General features: G+C 33.0%; 1 protein-coding gene across 1 annotated transcript in view; it reads right to left on the minus strand.

Moving 5' to 3' along the window:
* LOC110634322 (protein ABSCISIC ACID-INSENSITIVE 5) overlaps positions 1 to 18,933 on the minus strand; it is a 40,791-nt gene extending 21,858 nt beyond the window's left edge. Inside the window, exon 1 of the mRNA XM_058147427.1 lies at positions 18,689 to 18,933. The gene's annotated coding sequence lies outside the window, so the exon portion shown is untranslated. The remainder of the gene's footprint in view (positions 1 to 18,688) is intronic.
* Positions 18,934 to 20,436: the final 1,503 nt, after the last annotated feature.

A 20,436-nucleotide genomic window follows, 5' to 3' on the forward strand; every position in this document is an offset into this window, starting at 1 on the left:
TTTCTAAATTTTTGTTTTTGTATGGGATAATTACTAATATAAAAGACAAAAAAAAATAATAATAAATTTCCCATTTTCCTTCTTCTTGTCGTCACTCTCTTCTCTCTCTCTTCTCTTATCCAAGTCCTCTATTAAAGCTCACTTTGGAGCTTCCCTAACCCTAAATTCAACTAAAATTTTTATAGTTTCTTTGATTAAAACTTGGTTGTGAGTATTGGTAAGAAGCTTGGAATAAGAAAGAAAGGGAGAAATTGAAAGAAATAGAAGATTGGAAATTTAAGGAAAAAGGTTAGTGATAGTTCTTCAAATCTCACTTTATATTCATGATTAAGTACTTCAACTAAGTTATGGGAAGGGAAGAAATTTCGGCAGCCATGAAATTTGGATGGAAATGATGTATTTCATGTCAATTAATTATGTATTTAAGTTCAATTGAGTATATATATATATATATATATATATATATGAATAGTACACTTTGATTTCATTAATTGTGCTAACTAGTGAAATTAGGGTTTATGGCAATTAGAAATTAGGAGAAAAATTAGAGATTTGGGGAATTGTTGTCAATTAACCTAATTGAGGTCTAAAATGGTCAATTGGTATGAAATGAAGTGTGGTTGAATGGTTAGAATTGGGTTGAAATGGTGAATGTGGTGCTGCCCAATCTGGACAGCATGACCATGGTCCACTTAAAGGACCAAAATTGAAATTCTATTAACCCAATTGGTGTGAGGCCAATTGAAGATGAAATTTAAGACATAATACAACAATTTTTATGTAGAAACATTGCCCTGAAAATGACTATAAGTTAGTGTAAAATTAGGTTAAATCCGAATTAGGCACACTGCCCCTGTACAAAACTGACCATATGAATAGTACTTGTTCAAATGGTCATAACTTGGAGTAGACAGGTACAAATAAACTGATTTTTATATCATTGGAAAGCTATGACAGAGTAGAACAACTTTCATGAAGAACAGAATCTCAAATTTTGACCATAACCAAATCAATTTGCCACCCAAACTTGAGTCACCAAAACTGCCAGAATCCAGAATTTTGCCCAGAATTCTTGAATTGGTCAATCCGGCCAGTTATGATTAAATGGCCATAACTTGAGTTACAAAACTCCAAGTGGAGCGGCTCAAAAAGAGAATTAAATTTAAGACATTAAGGAACAATTTTGATGAAGGAAAGTTGGCCAAATTTTTACTGTAACATAGGCTAATAGAATAGTAAACCCAATAGACAAAAACTGAAATTTTGAAATTTCACTTAGAGAACTTAGAAATTCAATTGGCAATCAATGCCAATATAATTGTGACCCAAAATATGGTATGTGGGGATAATTAAAATTAACATATCTATTTAGTATGAAAAAATCAATATTTTGACCAAATGGTCAAATGAATAGTAACCATAATGTACCACATACAAAGAATTCAACTTTGAAGGGAAATTGTGAGAGAAATTTAGTATGCATGCATTTAAGTGTTGGATTAATTATGGAAATGAGTCGAATGAATATTGAAACTCCTTAAATTGTGTATTTTAGTGGAGAAAGAAACTGGGAAAGATAAAGAAAAAGTGAGTCAAGGCCAAGAGGTGACTCATTTGAGGTTTGTGCACAATGAATGGTTCTTGTTGATTTTCAATTGACTTTTTAATTTGATTTAATGATGAAAATTAATTTATGACTTTAATTGCTATCGAAAGTTTTGAATAACACTAATTGTTTATTGTTGGCCTAAATGTTGAGAAATTTATTTGAATGTAATTTGATGAATGTTTTGATGCTTGGAAATTGAAAAATAGTTTGAAACCACAACGATCATGATTATGTGATTAAATTCCTCACTAGCTTGCCTAGTAGGACGAATTAGTTTTAAATTCCCTCTCTGGCTGAAGTGTTGAGGTGTGTGCCAGTTGAGGACGAATTGGATGAGTATTCATATATTTTGCTAGCTAGCTATGTTATTCCTCATTAGCCGTTGGCTATTGGGACGAATTGGACATTGGTATCAGGTTTAAGATGTGTGTGACTTGTTAGAATTATTATTTGGTGAATTATGAAATGAAATTTAATTTATTTAAGAAATTTTCTGTCTTTCGAAATTAAGCATGATTTTATGTGTCCACACATTAAGTGATTTACTTGTGATTTATTTATTGTTTAAAATTATCATTCTCTTAATGTTGTGTACCACTGAGACATTGGCTCAGAGATAGCTTTTCATTACTGTCGCAGGTAGAGATATAGATAAAGCAATAGAGTAGGCTGCTTGTGGCTAGAAGTGACTGCACTTTTGGATTTTGCCGGGTATATAGATTATACCTCTTGTAAACTTTTTATTTTAATGTATATGAACTGTATGTATGTACTGTAATTGGTCTTGAGCAGTTGTATAATAAAGTTTGTAAACTATTTTGATCTGTAAAAATGTTGTAATATAAATCTGTTATTTCAATTTATGAAATGCTCAGTTATTTGAGATTTATTTTTATAAATTGCTGGGAATGGTATTGAATTGAATTTGAATTGTGTTGTTGAAATTGAGTTGAATTGAACTATATTGAAGTTTGGGGTTGAGATAAATATATTGAAAATGCTTTTACAAGTTTTTAGAAGAACTGTTTTTCCAAATTATAGACGGCACTTTGTTGAAATTTTTACAAAAATTGCAAAGATTTTAAATTAATCAATAATTTTGATTTTGAGATAAATTCCAATTTGAGGATTTTAATAATTAAGAAATATGACCCACCATTTTAAATTAAAAGGGAAAGGGTTTAAAATCACTTGTAGTGTATTTAATGGGTTAATGGTAGGCGAAGTTCGGTAATCCATTAGGTATACTACGGGATCATGTTATGCCTTACGTAGGGGTAAGGTGTGACAATAACTGTTGGCATGAAATTGTAGTAATAATAGGATTTTTATTTGGTAAATTAAAATTAATTTTTTTTTAATTTAACTGACTTTTTTATGTAATTAATTTAAATAAATATTTAGTAAATTAAAATTAATCTTGTTTGTAAATTAAACTAACCTTGGCACATAAAATAGATTTAATTTAATACTTGGTAATTGTAAAATAAATTAGCATGTTAGAAATCTTAATTAGGTTGTGATTGTTTGGGCCTTATGTGATATTAAAATAAATTATACATGTACATAATTAATTTAGTTTAATTATCCTTAGGGTAACTTGGTGAAAAATTAATTAATTAAGTTAAATAGAAACTTAGGGTTACTTGAAATTGTATTTGTTTGTAAATTAAATTCTGAATAATAAATTAATTTTAATCATTCGATAAGTATCATTTAAATAATTAGCAACCTCATAGATATGAATTACTTGTGCATGAAAACTGTTTGTAAACAATAACCCTTTTGTGAATTAGTTTCGTGTATAGGATTACAATTGAAAGCTGGATGGTTAAAGTGGAGACGTGCCACGGGAGTTTTATGTGATCGTAAGATTCCCAATAAATTGAAAGGAAAATTTTACTGTACAGCCATACGACCGGCTATGTTATATGGTAGTGAGTGTTGGGCACTGAAAGAGTCGTATGCATCTAAGATAAGAGTTGCAGAGATGAGAATGTTAAGGTGGATGAGTGGCCATACTAGACTAGATAAAGTCCGTAATGAGAGTATTAGAGAAAAGGTAGGAGTTGTGCTAATTGAAGATAAGTTGAGAGAAGGGAGATTGAGGTGGTTTGGTCATGTGAAGCGTAGACATACGGAGGCTCCAGTTAGACAAGTAGAGCACATTAGGTTAGAGGATAGAAAGAAAAAAAGGGGTAGACCTAAATTGACTTGGAGGAGAGTAGTACAACATGACCTAGAAGCATTACACATTTTTGAGGATTTAACCCAAAATCGTTCAGAGTGGAGAAAGCGAATCCATATAGCCGACCCCAAATTTTTGGGATAAAGGCTTAGTTGAGTTGAGTTGAGTTGAGTTATAGGATTACAATTGCATTTTTAGGATAAAGTTTACAGATGAATAATATCAAGACTTCTAGAAACATTAGTAGAGGATTGACACTCGAATTAACGATGTTAGACCAGGCTTAAGGGGTGCCTAACACCTTTCTCTTATATTCTCATTGTCCCGAATCTAGACATTGGTTTATGATAATGGCGATTGTGGAAACTCTGCAAGGAGTAAGTTGTCATCCATGACCCTCGAAGAAACACTGAATATGTCCCGGTTATTACCTAGGTGGAGACTCTTGTCTATCTATGCCTTCATGGCATAAATCCTTAGTACCGTGATAGAATTGTGGGAAGACAGTACATACCAGTGGTTTGATTCTAGTAGGATTGTATGAAGTGCATGTTTAAGAAATACTGTCTAAGGAGGTAGTACTTAAGTGAGACCATTGTGACTCCACTATCTTTCCTCGACGTTACCTGGTGCATTTTATATAATTCTAGTGGTTAATATTTTGCCTCACACCTTATTACGATACCCATTTATAGTTTGGCAACTCCACTGAGGATTAAATGTATAGTTACTCCAACAGGTTTTTATTAGTCTAATATTATTCCCTTGTTAAACTTTTACATTACACTACACTATCACCTGGATCACCCTTACCCTTTTAACCCCGCTAGTACTAGCCAAGGAGACATGTTTCACTCGGGCTATGACAAATTGGTGAATGCTAGCACTCCATACTCGTACCTTCGAGTATATAAAAGAGCCACAGCTTCAGCCGTTATACTTAATGGATAAGCTCTCGCATGGGTAACCTTTTTTCTACCTAATGAAGCCCATGAGCCATAGATTTCAGTCTTAGGTACCCCATAGATTTTTGTTGTGCTAGATTTATAACCTTACTATTCTAACTATAAGTTCTAGAGGTAGTTGAGATGAACCTAGGCCTATGCATAAACCCAATGTGTATATAGGCCCAAGTCTGTTTCAAAACTCATGTTAAGCAAGAGGGTGCTTACTTGTAGCCATTGCATTCATGTACATAGCATGTTTATGTTAACCTTTAAATCCTTTTTTTTTATAGCAAACATAGCCTCGAAACAGAGACTTTCGATCAAGTCACTTGGTTTAGGGAAGGGAAGAGACTAGTAAGAGCTTTACCTACACTACTTAAGATGGAATAAACTATGGTCATGCTTGATAAAACCTTGAATGCCAAAATGTTTGAGCTGGAAGAGAAAATTGTGGTAGACTTTGGAAAGAGGACTCGAGGTAGGCCAATTAAGTGAAATTAAAGTTATTGAGGTTCAAATTGTATCTTGCACCCCAAAGAGATTTTCCCAATTCAATTAACCCTTATCCATAGTTTTCGAGCATCTCAAAGCTCAAGACCTCTTGCAGCTCTTAGCACCGAGACTATCACCAAATCCACTCTCACGTAGCTATGATATCAATCAATATTGCTAGTTCTATTAAACCCACGATCATGGCACACACTAATGCTTCTAATTTAAGTATGATATCTAAGACCTAATTGATGCTAAAAAGATAACTGACCCAGAAAACTAACTAAATACCCATACTAGCCCTATGCCTAACCAAAATTTCCCACCTCCACTAGGTCTCTACATGATCTCCACCACCCTAAATAATCCTGACATAATTATTAACTTTATCCAACTCATCCAAAAGCCCAATGAACCTCAATTTATAATAGTTATTGACATTTGTGATCATTTTAGCTATGATGAGGGTCCTTTAGATGTCTAGACTGACTCTGATGAGGAGGTAGTTGCATTATAAGTAGATGGTTCAACTCCACCAATGTCTAGTTTCAAGTTGCTAGGATTTATAAAAACTTGATGGATTCAAAAGTGGCTACTGTGAAAAAAGGGATAAAGTTTTTTTCTGGCATGGGCCTAGAAAACATATAGATAGCATGGTAACTTTTCCTGAGATCAAAAGGCAAATCATAAGGTATGATTTAGGCTATGAGCTAACTGAAGAGGAAGAAAAGCTAAAGCCTTCTAAGTTCTTGAAAGAGGGGGTAATAACCTGGACAGATGATTAGGAGCAACAAAATGTGAAAGTGCTAGAGTAAAAAAATTAGCACCACTGATCTAAAGACTACATGGAAGCTAAGTAACTAAAGCTATACTCCTAAGTTTGAGTTTGTCTTTTGTAATGCTCACAGTCGTGATACTGATGCTTCCATTTTTGATATACTTGATGAAGATTTCAAGGTAAAAATTAAAAATATGACTAGTCCTTTTGCTTACTTATTTGATGTTTATTCTAACAAGCATATCCATGGCATTCATAATTATTTAGAATCTACTTCTGTTAATGCATCAAAATCGATCTCTATTAATTTGGGTACACCAGATAATCCTAAAGATATTATGTTAATTGAAGTTTTAACTCAAGAAGAAAGAGATAAATTTATAGCCTTATTAACAAAGTACCAAGAAGCATCTGCCTGATCTTATAAAGATATATCATAAATTGATCGAGACATGGTATAATACAAGATCCCCATAGATCTGAATATGAGGCCTGCATCTATGGCCTAGAAGCATTGATAGTTTTTAGGGCAAAGAAAGAAGAGATAATTGGAGATTCGATGCTAGTGGTCTCTTGTGTTAAAGTTGAATGGAAATTGAAGGAAGAAAAATTGAGATCATACTTGGAATATATAAAGAAACTATTAGCTGATAAGGTGACCATGAAGCACATGCCTCGGGCTTAGAATCAAATGACTGATTCCCAAGCGACACTGGTATCCCTATAGGAAAAGGGTGATCAAAAGTTGACTTAGTTATTCTAATGAGGAATAAAATTTCATGCTATGAAGTGTCGACACCATATTTTGGCCGATCACCGAAGTCAATGAACTTTGAAAATTGACCTCCAACTGACATTCTTCGATTACAAGTAACTTGATTAGGAAATAAATCGATCTCGCATCTAATCGAATGCTTTTCGATCTCTCAACAAAGGAGATCACGCCAATATTAGGTCACCATGCCATTCAATCTCATTTCTGATCTCTCGTCAAAGGAAATCAAACCAATATTAGGTCTCCATGCCATCCAGTCTTATTTCTGATCTCTCCTTTATAAATATTGTGGAAAATCATTTAATAAAGTCAAGGTTTCAGTCCGACTTAATGGTGTTTCCAATCTTAAGTGTTCAAATCAAGTTTCCAATTTTAATGATCTAAAGTTCTATCCAGTGTTTGGTCTCGACTTAGGCCGATCTCATGGTTATAATGTTCTTCTGACCTCTTATACCTAGATTAATAATCACTGTTAAGTTTGATGTCCTAATATGTTCAAACAATCAAGCACTCATACAATTTGGATACTTTCCGATCTCATCAAGGAATTGAACAAAAGGGATATCATTTCATATCAAAATAAAGGTTACAAGTCATTCGGCTGGAGGGTCACCCCTAGCCTGTTCTCCAGGTACATTAACATTTCGCTAAGTCTCCCTCTCTCTCTCGGTTTCCTCCTCGCTCTCCTCTTCGTCTTGAGGAGCCAGAAACACCATAAATAAAATAAAAGGAGATCGGCTGGCTAAGATCGTCGGATTAAGGCAGATGTTCAGAGTTACAGATCGGCTAAGGGTGATTTAGTTAGGAACCAGATCGGATATGCACATCAAAGATCAGAAAATAAATAATGCAATAATTAAATGACAACTGTCAAATAAAATTTTATTTCGTTTTCAAAAGGTCAGATTACATCATTTGGGCGATCTCAAGAGATTGGATTACATCATTAAGAACCTTTAAAGAACAAATTACATCATTTGGGCGATCTCTAAAGATCGGCATTACATCCTATCTAGTAGGGACCTATGTCAAAGCCTAGTCTTGTGGCTGAATCAAAAGATGTGTTTGATCAGAAAGCCAGCCATAGGCATTGGATAGATGTGCAGCTCAGATGGAGTGACTATGACTCTCATGATGATGAGAGGAGTCATCGTCGATGTCATCGACCAGAACCGAACCGCAGTCGGGACGCCCGATGTGGTGAGGAGCCAAATGAAATTCAAAAGGCGGTCACCAATATTTAGAGAGAAATTAGCAGTCCTCTCGCCCAAAATCAGTTCACCGATTATATCGGTAGATCAATTCGAGATCGGCAAGATTGACATTTTCGATCTGGATCATTAAATTAGTCCGGTTCTCTCACTGTCATCAGATGTGGTTCTCATGATTCTCCGATCACCGGGATCATAAATTTTCAGACGAGGAACAAAGAGAACAATCGGAAAAAGATCAAAAGCGGTCACTGTGGCCGGAACTGTTACCGGAGAAACTTGGATAGGAGAAGTGAAAAATGGGAAGAGGAGAAATGGAATGTGGGAGAAATTCCCTGCTGAGGCATATATATAGGGGGTCTGAGCATTCATTACTTGCGGAAACCGAAGCGAATGCATCAGTAACCGAAGAATTAAATGCTTTGACTGAGGCAGCTCGGATAGAGGGGAAGGTCCTATAATGGGAAAGATCGGGAGAAGGGCCCGATATGAGAGATCAGAAAAGGGTCATAAGAGATCGGAAGAAATAAGAGATCGAAATGCACGAAGAGGATAAGATAACTTCCAATAACTCTCCACACAATCAGAGCCGAGGTAGTTAAAGCATTGCAGGCGTGATCAAATCTTCACTGCGCGCCTCATTTATAGAATCGCCCACATTGCTGACAGACGCCAAAAATAGTTATGACAATCCTGTACATCACAATCCCCACCATTGATTATACTTGTAAGGATGAACTCGGAGCCCTTGGATAAAAAACAGACGATAGGTCCGGCGTCTTTTATTCCCAGCCCTCAGATCCATCTTGTAAGGCAGGATCCTGAGCCGTTGGATTGGGAAGAGAAAGGACGGATATTCTGGGTAGGATCCCAGCCGTCTGTTTTGATTCCCTTTAATTTTCAAACGTCGGATTATGTCCTTTTAAATCCAAACCTTCCGTCTCCCCAAAGGGAGATCTTGACCCTTCATTAGCAGCACCCATTCCCTATAAATACCTGCATGCAATACTATAGAGGGGACGGACAAAAAAAAGGTGGTGGTGATTATAGTGGAAAGGCTCTGAAATCTAATTCAGCCTTGCTGCTTTGCCATTCTAAGCTTGCATGAAAATTGAGAAACTTCAGAAACTAGTTTTCTCGAGTATCTCCATTGATAGAGAGTTTTCGAACCCTGAAATCCTTAATTTTCAGTTTGTTCATCACTCTGCTACACCATTTCTGTTCAGTCTTGTCTTCATTACCCTATCACTTACATATTCTTCTCTCAGATTGACCCCACTCTGACCAGGTAGCCGTAGCTTCGACTTAACTGCATTTCAGCCTAGTTCTCGCAATCTCAAAGTAAGCATTGGTCCCGAAACCATCAACCTTCAACGCAATGATATTTGTGATCTCCAAAGTCAGTTTGATAACTTCGACCTCACACAGGTAAGTATCTAGACTGTCACCTTTCCGAACGCTCTCGTTTTACATTCTCTGCCTTCGTTCTCAAAATTCTCTTTAAGTTCAGTTATACTAAAAATCTCCATGCGGATCCTTTAGGCCAATAATTACTCTCTTGAGTTTACTCTTTCTATTCTCCAGTTCACGTTATTTATATATTCTTAGTTTTTTATTCCCTTCGAATATAGGTGTTCCGGTTACAAGTAGCTTCTAGGTAATTTAGCAAAGTGTTGGTAACAATATCCTAACGTGATAGGGTCTTTTGAAATAAGTAAAATAATCAAAGAATGAATAGGGAATCAGGAAAAAGTCATGAGGTCGGGCAATTAAGCAAGTCTAGGAAATAGCATAATAAAGCGGGAATCGAAATAAGGTTGGACCTCAGATTAGTAACCAAGAGAGATCAGATATAGCTAGCCAAAGAGTTCGGACAAGGTAGTCATATACGAAATCGGTGAAAGACTCAGTCTTAAGCCGAATATTTTAAGAGGTCGGGGAAGAGTTCTTACCCGATCCTCATTCAAATAAGACACGGAGATCGGAGGAGAGTTCTTATCCGAGATCCTTCATTAAAAACCTTAAACCAAATATTTTAAGAGGTCGGGGGAGAGTTCTTACCCGATCCTCATTCAAACAAAACACGGAGATCGGAGGAGAGTTCTTATTTGAGATCCTTCATTAAAAACCTTAAACCAAATATTTTAAGAGGTCGGGAGAGAGTTCTTACCCGATCCTCATTCAAACAAAACACGGAGATTGGAGGAGAGTTCTTATCCGAGATCCTTTATTAAAAACCTTAAACTAAATATTTTAAGGGGTCGGGGGAGAGTTCTTACTCGATCCTCATTCAAACAAAAACACGGAGATCGGAGGAGAGTTCTTATCCGAGATCTTTTATTAAAAACCTTAAACCAAATATTTTAAGAGGTCGGGGGAGAGTTCTTACCCGATCCTCATTCAAATAAAAATGCGGAGATCAGAGGAGAGTTCTTATCCGAGATCCTTCATCAAATTTTAAACCAAAAGAGATCGGGGGAGAGTTCTTACTTGATTCTTGCTTAAATTAAAACAGGGAGATAGGAGGAGAGTTCTTATCCGAAATCTCCCAACTCTTAATAAATATATCTAGAGATCAGGAGAAGTTCTCCGTCCGAGCTCCCTTAACAAAATTCAAACTAAATGACATGACCCCAATACACAAGACGAATTCACTCAAATACTTATTCACTAAAGGGCCATCTCATGAACTTGTGTTCCTGGGCAACCCAAAATAGGTGAAATATCAAATATCCCTTTATTTTGCACAAAGGATTAACATTATCACTATCCCAACCCCCTAATTACCCTTTTGATTTATGAAAGAGCATAACATTAAATCTATTTACCTTCATTGAGGGACGAGGCGGGGTGCCTAACACCTTCCCCGCCCGTATATGGACCCCGAACCTAGAATCTCTGTTTTCGAAGTGGTTTCCTTTAAATTTATTTTCATGAATGGTTTTCTTTAATTTCCCTCAAAATTAAAGTGGCGACTCCTCACTCTTTCCCACTTCGGTGAAGAGCTTTCGTCCAGGCGACCGCAAAATACCTTGCGACATGAAGGATTATTAGTAGCACATGTGGACCTAGAGAGTGAAGAAAAATGGTATGTAGATATAAGGAGGTATCTGGAAGTGAGAGAATACCCGCAATTAGCCAATAAAAGAGATAAAGCAATAATTCATAGAGTAGCAACTTAATTTACTTTAGCTGGGAGGCAACTCTACAAACTCTTATGTATGATAGAAAAATAGGCTGAGCAAATAATGAAAGAAGTACATGCAGGAATGTGTGGTTCCCATATGAATGGAAAGTTCTAGTTGGGAAAATTCTAAAATTAGGTATTGCTAGTCTACTATAGAGACTAATTATGCCAAGTTTGAAAAGAAATGCTATGAATGTTAGATCCATGTACACTTGAACCATTTACAACTAAGTGAGCTCTACAGTATGACTTACTGTGGCCATTTTCTATTTGGGGCATAGACATCATTACAAAGATTTCTTCCACAGCTTCTAATGGCCATAGATTTATAATGGTGGGGACTACTTCACTAAATGGATAGATTTATAATGGTGGAGACTACTTTACTAAATGGGTTGAGATTGAATCCTACAAAGTAATGGTGCTAAGCAAATGAGTAAGTTTGTACAGAAAAATATAATCTGCCAATTTGAAGTACTCCATGAGATAGTCTCAAATAATGGCAGTCAGTTTAAGGATGATTTTCTGGAGTTCATTATAGAGTTCAAGATTAAGCATCATATGTCTTCACCATATAGGCCTCGGTTAATGGAGCAGTTGAAGTAGCCAATAAGAACGTGAAGATTATTTTGACAAAAATGTTCGAAACATATAAGGATTGGCCTGAAAAACTCCCTTATATTTTTTAAGGTTATCACACTGGTACATGAACATCCATAGGGGTAACCCCATTCTCTTTAGTGTATGAGACTAAAGTTGTGCTATCCATTGAGCTAGAGGTCAAATCCTTGAGAGTGATGCTAGAAGCTAAGATCCCAAAATATGACTGGGCCCAGAGATACGAAAAACTAGCTTTGATTGATGAAAAGAGGATGTGAGCCTTGTATCATATGCAAGTTTATCAGAGAAAGATAGTCAGGGCCTTTAATAAGAAGTTGAAGCTAAGAAAGATCAAAGAGGGAGACATTGTTTTGAAACAAGCTCGGCTCATCCCTTTTGATCCAAGAGAAAAGTTTAAGCCAAACTAGGATGGTCCATACATATTCGAAAGATCCTGCTAGGAGGTGTTGTAAGAATATCAAACTTAGATAGAAATGAATTTCAAGAACCAGTCAACTTAGATAGGCTCAAATAGTACTTTGTGTGAGATAGGCCCGCTAGGCTGAAAACCTACAAAAGGCAGTTTGGGCAAAGTAAGGGTCAAAGAAAAAAAAAATGCTAGATTGAAAACCTGTAAAAGGCTATCTAGGCAAAAGGAGAGATAAAAGAAGATCTAGATGGAAAACCTAAAAATAAGGGTGAGCATTATTCTGTTCAAACCGAATAAATCGAACCGAACTGTCTTAATTCGGTAATTTGATTCGATTTTTAAGATAATTTGATTCGGTTCAGTTTTATATTATAAAAATTTTGGTTATTTCAGTTCTATTCGGTTTTAAAGAGAAAAAAATATGTTAAACTGAATCGAACTAAATAGTTTTATTATTTTTGAATTGATTTATTTTTATGGGAAATTTATAAATTATATATAATTATATATAAAAATTGTTTAATTTCATTGATTAATGGTTATTAGGTTCAAATCAGATCAAAATCAAACCAAATAATTTGAAAATTAAGTCCAAATTAAAAAATAATCAAAAATCAAAACCGATCAGTTTGAACCAAACCAAACTGAAATAGAGCAGTTCAGTTCGATTCGATTTTTCATCAATTTCGGTTTAGTTTGGTTTCTAAAATATGTAATTCAGTTTTTTATGATTTGATTCAGTTATGTTTGGTTCGATTTGGTTTGAACTGAATGCTCACCCCTACCTAAAAAGGTCATTTGGTAGGTTATAAAACTTATTTCTAAATTTAAAAGGTTAGAAATTTGGAAAAATTAAATGTAAAAGAGTGTAATGGTATACATAAATAAATAAAGAAGTTTTTATTGTATTAACCAGGGATAGGTTTTATTTAATTATGATTATGAATGTTTATGTCTTGAGGGATATATCAAATGATTATGCAATTAATGGAACAGGTGCTTGATAGGTAATTGTCTAATTTCAAAAAAAAAAAAGAAAAAAGAGAGCTCGCTGGGTGGAAAACTCGAAAGGGCCACTTAGGCAAATGTTAGAGCAAGCCTACTGAGATGAAAACCCAAAAAGGTATTTTAGGAAAAAGTTAGGGCACAAAGAATGGAGTTCGTAGAAGAGAAAGGAATCAAGGCAGAACAAGGTTTTGAAATAGCTTTAGAATAATGAAGCATGGGGAGAGACAAGAAAAAGAAAAAGAAAAATCAGAGGGAAATTGTATTGTGACCTTAATGAAGTCTTTTTGGTGAACAATTTTTCTCAAAAATTTTGAGGCTAAAAAAAAGTTTTTGCAAAAAGAGATCCCTCAGAGGACTAAGTTTTTTTAGAATCTCCAGTAAAATTAGCATACTCATGCTAGAAAGTAGTATACCGGAAGCATAAAAATCACAGAGAGAGTTTTGAGACATAGTCGTCCCAGTTTTTTCAAATCATGAATTAGATATTTTTGGTAAGTCCTTAGACGTTGTTTAAGACACACGACATAATAGCGTAAGGCATAGAAGAACGTGCATCAACATATCATCTGTAGGTGTGTAAGGTATAGAAGAACATGTATCACTATAGTTTTAAGTGTCAAACTATGAGAGGGTCTGATTCTTCCTCAGGATAGTGAGGGGGATACGTAGGCAGTTTAGGACTGTGGTCCTAAATATGAACCCACAACATTTTAAGACAGATTTTTTTTTGCAAGTCCTTAGATATTGTTTAGGGCGCATGATATAATTGTGTAAGGCATAGAAGAATATGCATCAATATGTCACCTATAGGTGTGTAAGGCATAGCAGAACATGCATCACCACAGTTTTAAGTGTCAAACTACGAGGGGGTCTAATTCTTCCTCAGGATAGCGAGAAGGATACGTAGGCAATTTAAGATTGCGGTACTAAATATGAACCACTATATTTCAAGATAGATTTTTTTTAGTAAATCCTTAGAGGTTGTTTAGGGCGCACGACATAGTTGTGTAAGACATAGAAGAACATGCATTAACATGTCACCTGTAGGTGTGTAAGGCGTAGAAAAATATGCATCACCATAGTTTCAAGTGTTGAACTATGAGTGGGTCTAATTCTTCCTCAGGATAGGGAGGGGGATATGTAGGCAGTTTAGGACTATAGTCCTAAATACAAACTCACAACATTTCAAGATAGATATTTTTTGGTAAGTCCTTAGAGGTTGTTTAGGGCATATAGTATAGTTGTGTAAGGCGTAGAAGAATATGCATCAATATGTCACCTATAGGTGTGTAAGGAATAAAAGAACATGCATCACTACAGTTTTAAGTGTCAAACTATGAGGGGGTCTAATTCTTCCTCAGGATAGCGAGGAGGATATGTAGATAATTTAGGACCGTGGTCCTAAATACAAACCCACCACATTTCAAGACAAATATTTTTTTGTAAGTCCTTAGACGATGTTTAGGGCACATGGTATGGTTGTATAAGGCATAGAAGAATATGCATCAACATGTCACCTGTAGGTGTGTAATGCTTAGAAGAACATGCATCACCACAGTTTTAAGTGTCAAACTACAAGAGGGTCTAATTCTTCCTTAAGATAACGAGGGAGACACGTAGGCAGTTTAGGACCATGGTCTTAAATAAGAATTCACAACATTTTAAATCACACAGTTGCCATTGTCATAAGACCGTAGCTAGTCTCACAACGCAAAGTGCATTGATAGAGCAAGATATACTTGATTTTCACATGACATAGTTATCACTGTTATGAGATTGTATCTAGTCTCATAACATAGAGTATGTTGACCGAGTAAGATATACTTGATCCTCATAGCCAATGTTTCATAGTTATTAGGAGATTGAGTTTTACTTTGACAAAACTTGAGCAATACTTTCATATTGATTTCAACTTTTGCCAAAGTGGGGGGCAAACTGTAGACCCTTATTTTGTGATTTACTTTGAGTATGTGCATTGATATTGTGGGGAACCCAATGATGAAAAAATTATATTACTGTAAGATGTAATTGGAGGTATGAAGGTGAATTATTAATTCCGCGGCATGATCTTAAAAAAAACAATAATAATATATTTTTTTAGAAAATTAATTTAATTAAATTTAAATAAAATTTTGTTTTATTTAAATTTAATATGAGTAATTTTTAAATGGACTTAATTAAGTTTAATTGGGCTCCATGGGCTTAAGAAAGCCTACTTAGAAATTTTAAATGAAATCCATTTAATTTATTTTTTGAAAATTAAAATAAAAAAAATATATTTTTCTCTCTCTATCTCCCATACAAACTCTCTCTCCCTCTCTCACCCAACCTCTCTCTCTCTCTCTCTCTCTCTCCCACTTGGCCACGCTCTCTTTCTCACTCCCTATTGGTGCTGCCTCCTCTCCCTCTCTTTCTATTGGTTAAAATACCTCACCCATATCCCAGTCTCACCCAAATTTTCCAATGTCAGTTATTTAAGTTATCTAAACCTTATCACCCTATGACTCCAAACCCTACCACACCTCTCTCCCAAAACCCTATAAATATCCTGCTGGGGTAGAAAGAAAAAGAGGGAAGAAAAAAGAAAAAGAAAAAAAAAAGAGATTCAGAAATATTCAAAAAATTCAGAGTTATTTAGAGATATTTTAGAGCTATAAAAAATTTAGAGATATTCAAAACTTTTTCAGTTCTTTCTTGTTTCTTTTATTTTCTTCAGAAAGATTTTCTTGCAAGATTTCTAGAATGTTAGTTTTGTTATTTTTTTTTAAAGAGCTATGCCACGTAGTATTTAATTCTATATTTTTTGTTTTTTAATTTATCTTGCATGTTCATGTGGATCATGTAATCATGTTTAATTTGAGGGGATACACAATTTTGTACATATTCAGTTTTCTGTCTTTCAAGTTTTTATTAATTTTTATTATTTTATGAATCTTTAAAAATTTAGTAAAATTATATTCATATTCTACATGAAATTTTATTAATTTTAGGCTTAAAAATTACTAAAAAAGCTTTTGTATATTATAAATTATGACTATTTGAAATTAGGATTCCTACAAAATCTGATTTGTAACATACCCGAATTGTGAAGCCTATATCTTTCTTGTTTCTTAATGTTTTTGTGTGAATATTGTGTTTAAAAATAATTTCAGAATCTTATGAATCATTTCCAATTGGTTTTGCATTCATATCTATTGTAGTTGATGAGTTATGAATTTTACAAAAAAGTAGTACTATTCTATCATTGGAAAAAGTTACAATTTGTGTAGACTATTTGGCTAGGGTTTTATTTGGTCTGTAAATTTTATGATCTTGTGTGATATTTTGGTTGTCCTCTATAATTTTTCCATGATTTTTAGGCATGTCTAACTATTTTTCAAAAATTAAATTTTTTATTATAGTCAATTTGTCAGAATCTAGGAATTGAATGTTTATGCATGTTTTTATGTGCTCTTGGGTTCTAATTGATATTTGATTTTTCTTTTGTTCTTTTAATTTAATAAGTATTTGAAATGTGTCAGAAAACTTAGACCCTTAGATAGTTGTAACTAATTAGGAATCTTAACTCCTTAAGAGATTAGAGTTAGAATCCAATGTGAATTGTTTGTAGCATTTTTTTTATTTTCTTTACTTCCTTTATTTTCTTTAAGTTTTCTTTATTTTTTTTTTATTACAAACAAAATTGATAAGTAACCCTAAGGTAAATACCAAAGAGGATATTTACTTGGAGTTAAATGGGAGTAAGTCAGAGATATCATTGCCATACCAGAGAGAATGCCCTTTTTTAGGGGTAACTTACTCCAATGATAACTACAATTACCAATAAGTAAATAGCTCTAAATTCCTATAATAACTGTTGGCATGAAATTGTAGTGTTAATAGGATTTTTATTTGGTAAATTAAAATTAATTTTATTTTTATTTTAACTGATTTTTGCATTTAATTAATTTAAATAAAAACTTGGTAAATTAAAATTAATCTTGTTTGTAAATTAAACTAACCTTGGCATATAAAATAAATTTAATTTAATACTTGGTAATTATAAAATAAATTAGCATGTTAGAAATCTTTATTAGGTTATAATTGTTTGGGCCTTATGTGATATTAGAATAAATTACACATGTACATAATTAATTTAGTTTAATTATCCTTAGGGTAACTTGGTAAAAAATTAATTAATTAGGTTAAATAAAACTTAGGGTTGTTTGAAATTGAATTTATTTATAAATTAAATTCTCAATAATAAATTAATTTTAGTTATTCAGTAAATATCATTTAAATAATTAGCAACCACATAGATAGGAATTACTTGTGCATGGAAACTGTTTGTAAACAATAACCCTTTTGTAAATTAGTTGTGTGTGTCGGATTAGAATTGTATTTTTAGGATAAAGTTTAATAGAGGAATAATAAAAAAGACTTTTAGAAATATTAGTAGAGGACTGACACTCGAATTAATGAGATTAGACCAGGTGTAAGGGGTGCCTAACACTTCCCTTTACATACCCACTATCCAGAACCTAGATATTGGACTATGGTAATGGCGGTTGTGAAAACTCTACAAGGAGTAAGTTGCCATCCATGACTCTCAGAAGAAACACTGAATATGTCCCGGTTATTACTGGGATAGCAACTCCTATCTATCTATGCACGTGGCATAAATCCTTATAACCATGGTAGTGTTATGAGAATACGATACTTACCAGTGGTTCGATTCTATTAGAATTGTATGAAATGCATGTCTAAAAAATGCTATCTAAGGAGGTGGTACTTAAGTGAGACCATTATGACTCTACTATTTTTCCTAGGCATTACCTGGTGCATTTTATATAATTCTAATGGATGATATTTCACCTCACGCCTTATTACGACACCCCATCTACAAACTCTAATATATATATATATATGATTTTTTTTTATCAATTTGATGCCATTTCAAATCAATTTAATGAAAAATTAAAACTAAATTAAAAATAGAACAAATTTAATTTGATATAACTCTCAATTTGAGACCCAAAAATCATTCACACCCTAGCTAGTTTCAAGGATAAGTAGAAACTTAAAGCAAAAGAAGAGTCGTCTGCAACTATGTTTTTGCCGTTTTAATAAGTGAGAAGACACGTCTAATAATTCGCAATTAAAACTAAAATATTCCTAAATAGGAATATTTGGCACTTTGATGGGAGAAAAAACAAAAGAATATTTCCTCTTATAGAAGTAATTAATAAATAATTAAAGTATTTGTTATTTTCTCTGATCAAGTCATTCTTTTGTTTATCATCTTAAAGGCTTAAGACTAAGCTATGATTAAAACACTAATCCTAATACTAATACTAACGTGATTAGTTAATTTTACGTTAATCACACATGCAAGAAATGTTCCTTATTAAAAGAAAATCAAGACTAGTTAATTTTTAGATCTAAAGCTGTTAAAAGAAAAGAAAAGAAAATCAAGAAACTTGCCTGCTGCTTAGAGTGAGTATATATCCAAGAAACTTGAGCTGATCACTTCAGAAATGCCAAAAGCAGAGTCTTGAAACTTGAAGGGTAGCTGTGGATGGATCTTGAGATCCTTTCTGCAATATCTTGAAGGAAATTAACAAGGGAAGAATGCAAAGGGCAGAAGTTTGGCATCTACTGGGGAATTCTTGCTTTCTTGGTGGAGGTGGTGGCGGCTTTAATATAATCATATGCCTCCATATTTTAAGAGCATACCGTTTTATTTAGAAAAAATTGTTATTTGAGTCCCTTCATTTTATAAGAATTAACTATTTAGTTTCTATTTTAAAAAATATATTAATTTATTTATTTTTATTTTTATTTTATTTATTTTTTAAATGTCTTTATTCAATTTAAATAAATTTTTTTATAATATATTTAAAAAAGAAAAATTACTGTTATAAAGATTAAATAGTTTAAGATTTATATAATTATGTTTTTTAAATTATAAAAATAAATAAAATTTAAATTTCTTTAATAATCAAAGAATTAAAAGGGTAATAAAATAAAAATATAGAAATTAATTAATATATTTTTAAAATAAAAGAAAAAATAATTAATTTTATAAAAATAAAAAGTTTAGATAATAATTTTTTTAATTAATTACAATTTTTTATTGTTTACTGTTGGGAAGGGGGGCCAAAGAATAAATCCCATGTAAAAATGGTGGGCAGTTCGTCTCCAAATGGGGTGGACATGTAGCTCTTAACACGTATCTGACATGTGTCTTGCATATGCTGTCGATGAGTTTTTCTATTTACTTTGCACACTACACGTGTGTTTGCTTCTTTTGAGTGACCAAATGGTCTACGCTTCTAGCATGTTACTGTTTGCATCAGATTCACATTAGGGAAGCTTAAGGATCCAATAGGCTTTTGGCCCTAAAAACATTGCACAAATTGGGCCTTCTTTCTTTCATCTCTTTGTTCCTCTTGTTGGTCCTTTGGATGCCACAACTATTATTTACAGGGCTGATGAGTATTCGGTTCAACCTAATTTGAACCGTTAAAATCAAATTATCATAGGTTAGAAATTAAATTAAATTAAAATGTATAGAAAAATCAAACTCAATTACTTTAATTTGATTTGATTTAGTTTAAACTGATGGATTTTTAAAATTTAATAATTTTTTTATTTATATTTAATTTTTAAGTTATTTGATCTAATTTTGACCTTATTTAAATATAATAATTATTAATTAGTAAAATTAAAAAAATTATATATGTAAAAACATATATAATACATTAATTCTCTATAAAAATAAAATAATTTAAAAATTAATAAAGTAAGTTTGTTCAGTACGGTTCAGTTCGATTGATTTTTTCTTCAAAATCAAATTTAAACTAAAATAAGTGAAATTTTTAAAATTTAAAATCAAACCAAATTGATTTATCTTAAAAATTAAACTAAATTATTAAATTAAGATGATTCAATTTAATTTGTCTAGTTAAAACTAAATAATACTCAAGCCTAATTATTTATTTCCTACCTCTGTGGGCAAATGATTCCTGTTACATAAATGGTTTATTTGAAAGAAATCATTTATAAGAAAAAAAATTAATTAAATTTTATTTTTTTAAAATAAATTTTTTTATTTGAAATAAAAAAATTAATAAAAAAATTATAAAATTTTAAATTTCAAACAAAAAAGATTTTACAAGGCATATTTAGCATGCTGTTATAAAAAGTAGTTTAAAAAAATTATATTATTA

Source organism: Hevea brasiliensis, chromosome 5 (genome assembly GCF_030052815.1).
Source record: "Hevea brasiliensis isolate MT/VB/25A 57/8 chromosome 5, ASM3005281v1, whole genome shotgun sequence".
NCBI lineage: Eukaryota > Viridiplantae > Streptophyta > Magnoliopsida > Malpighiales > Euphorbiaceae > Hevea > Hevea brasiliensis.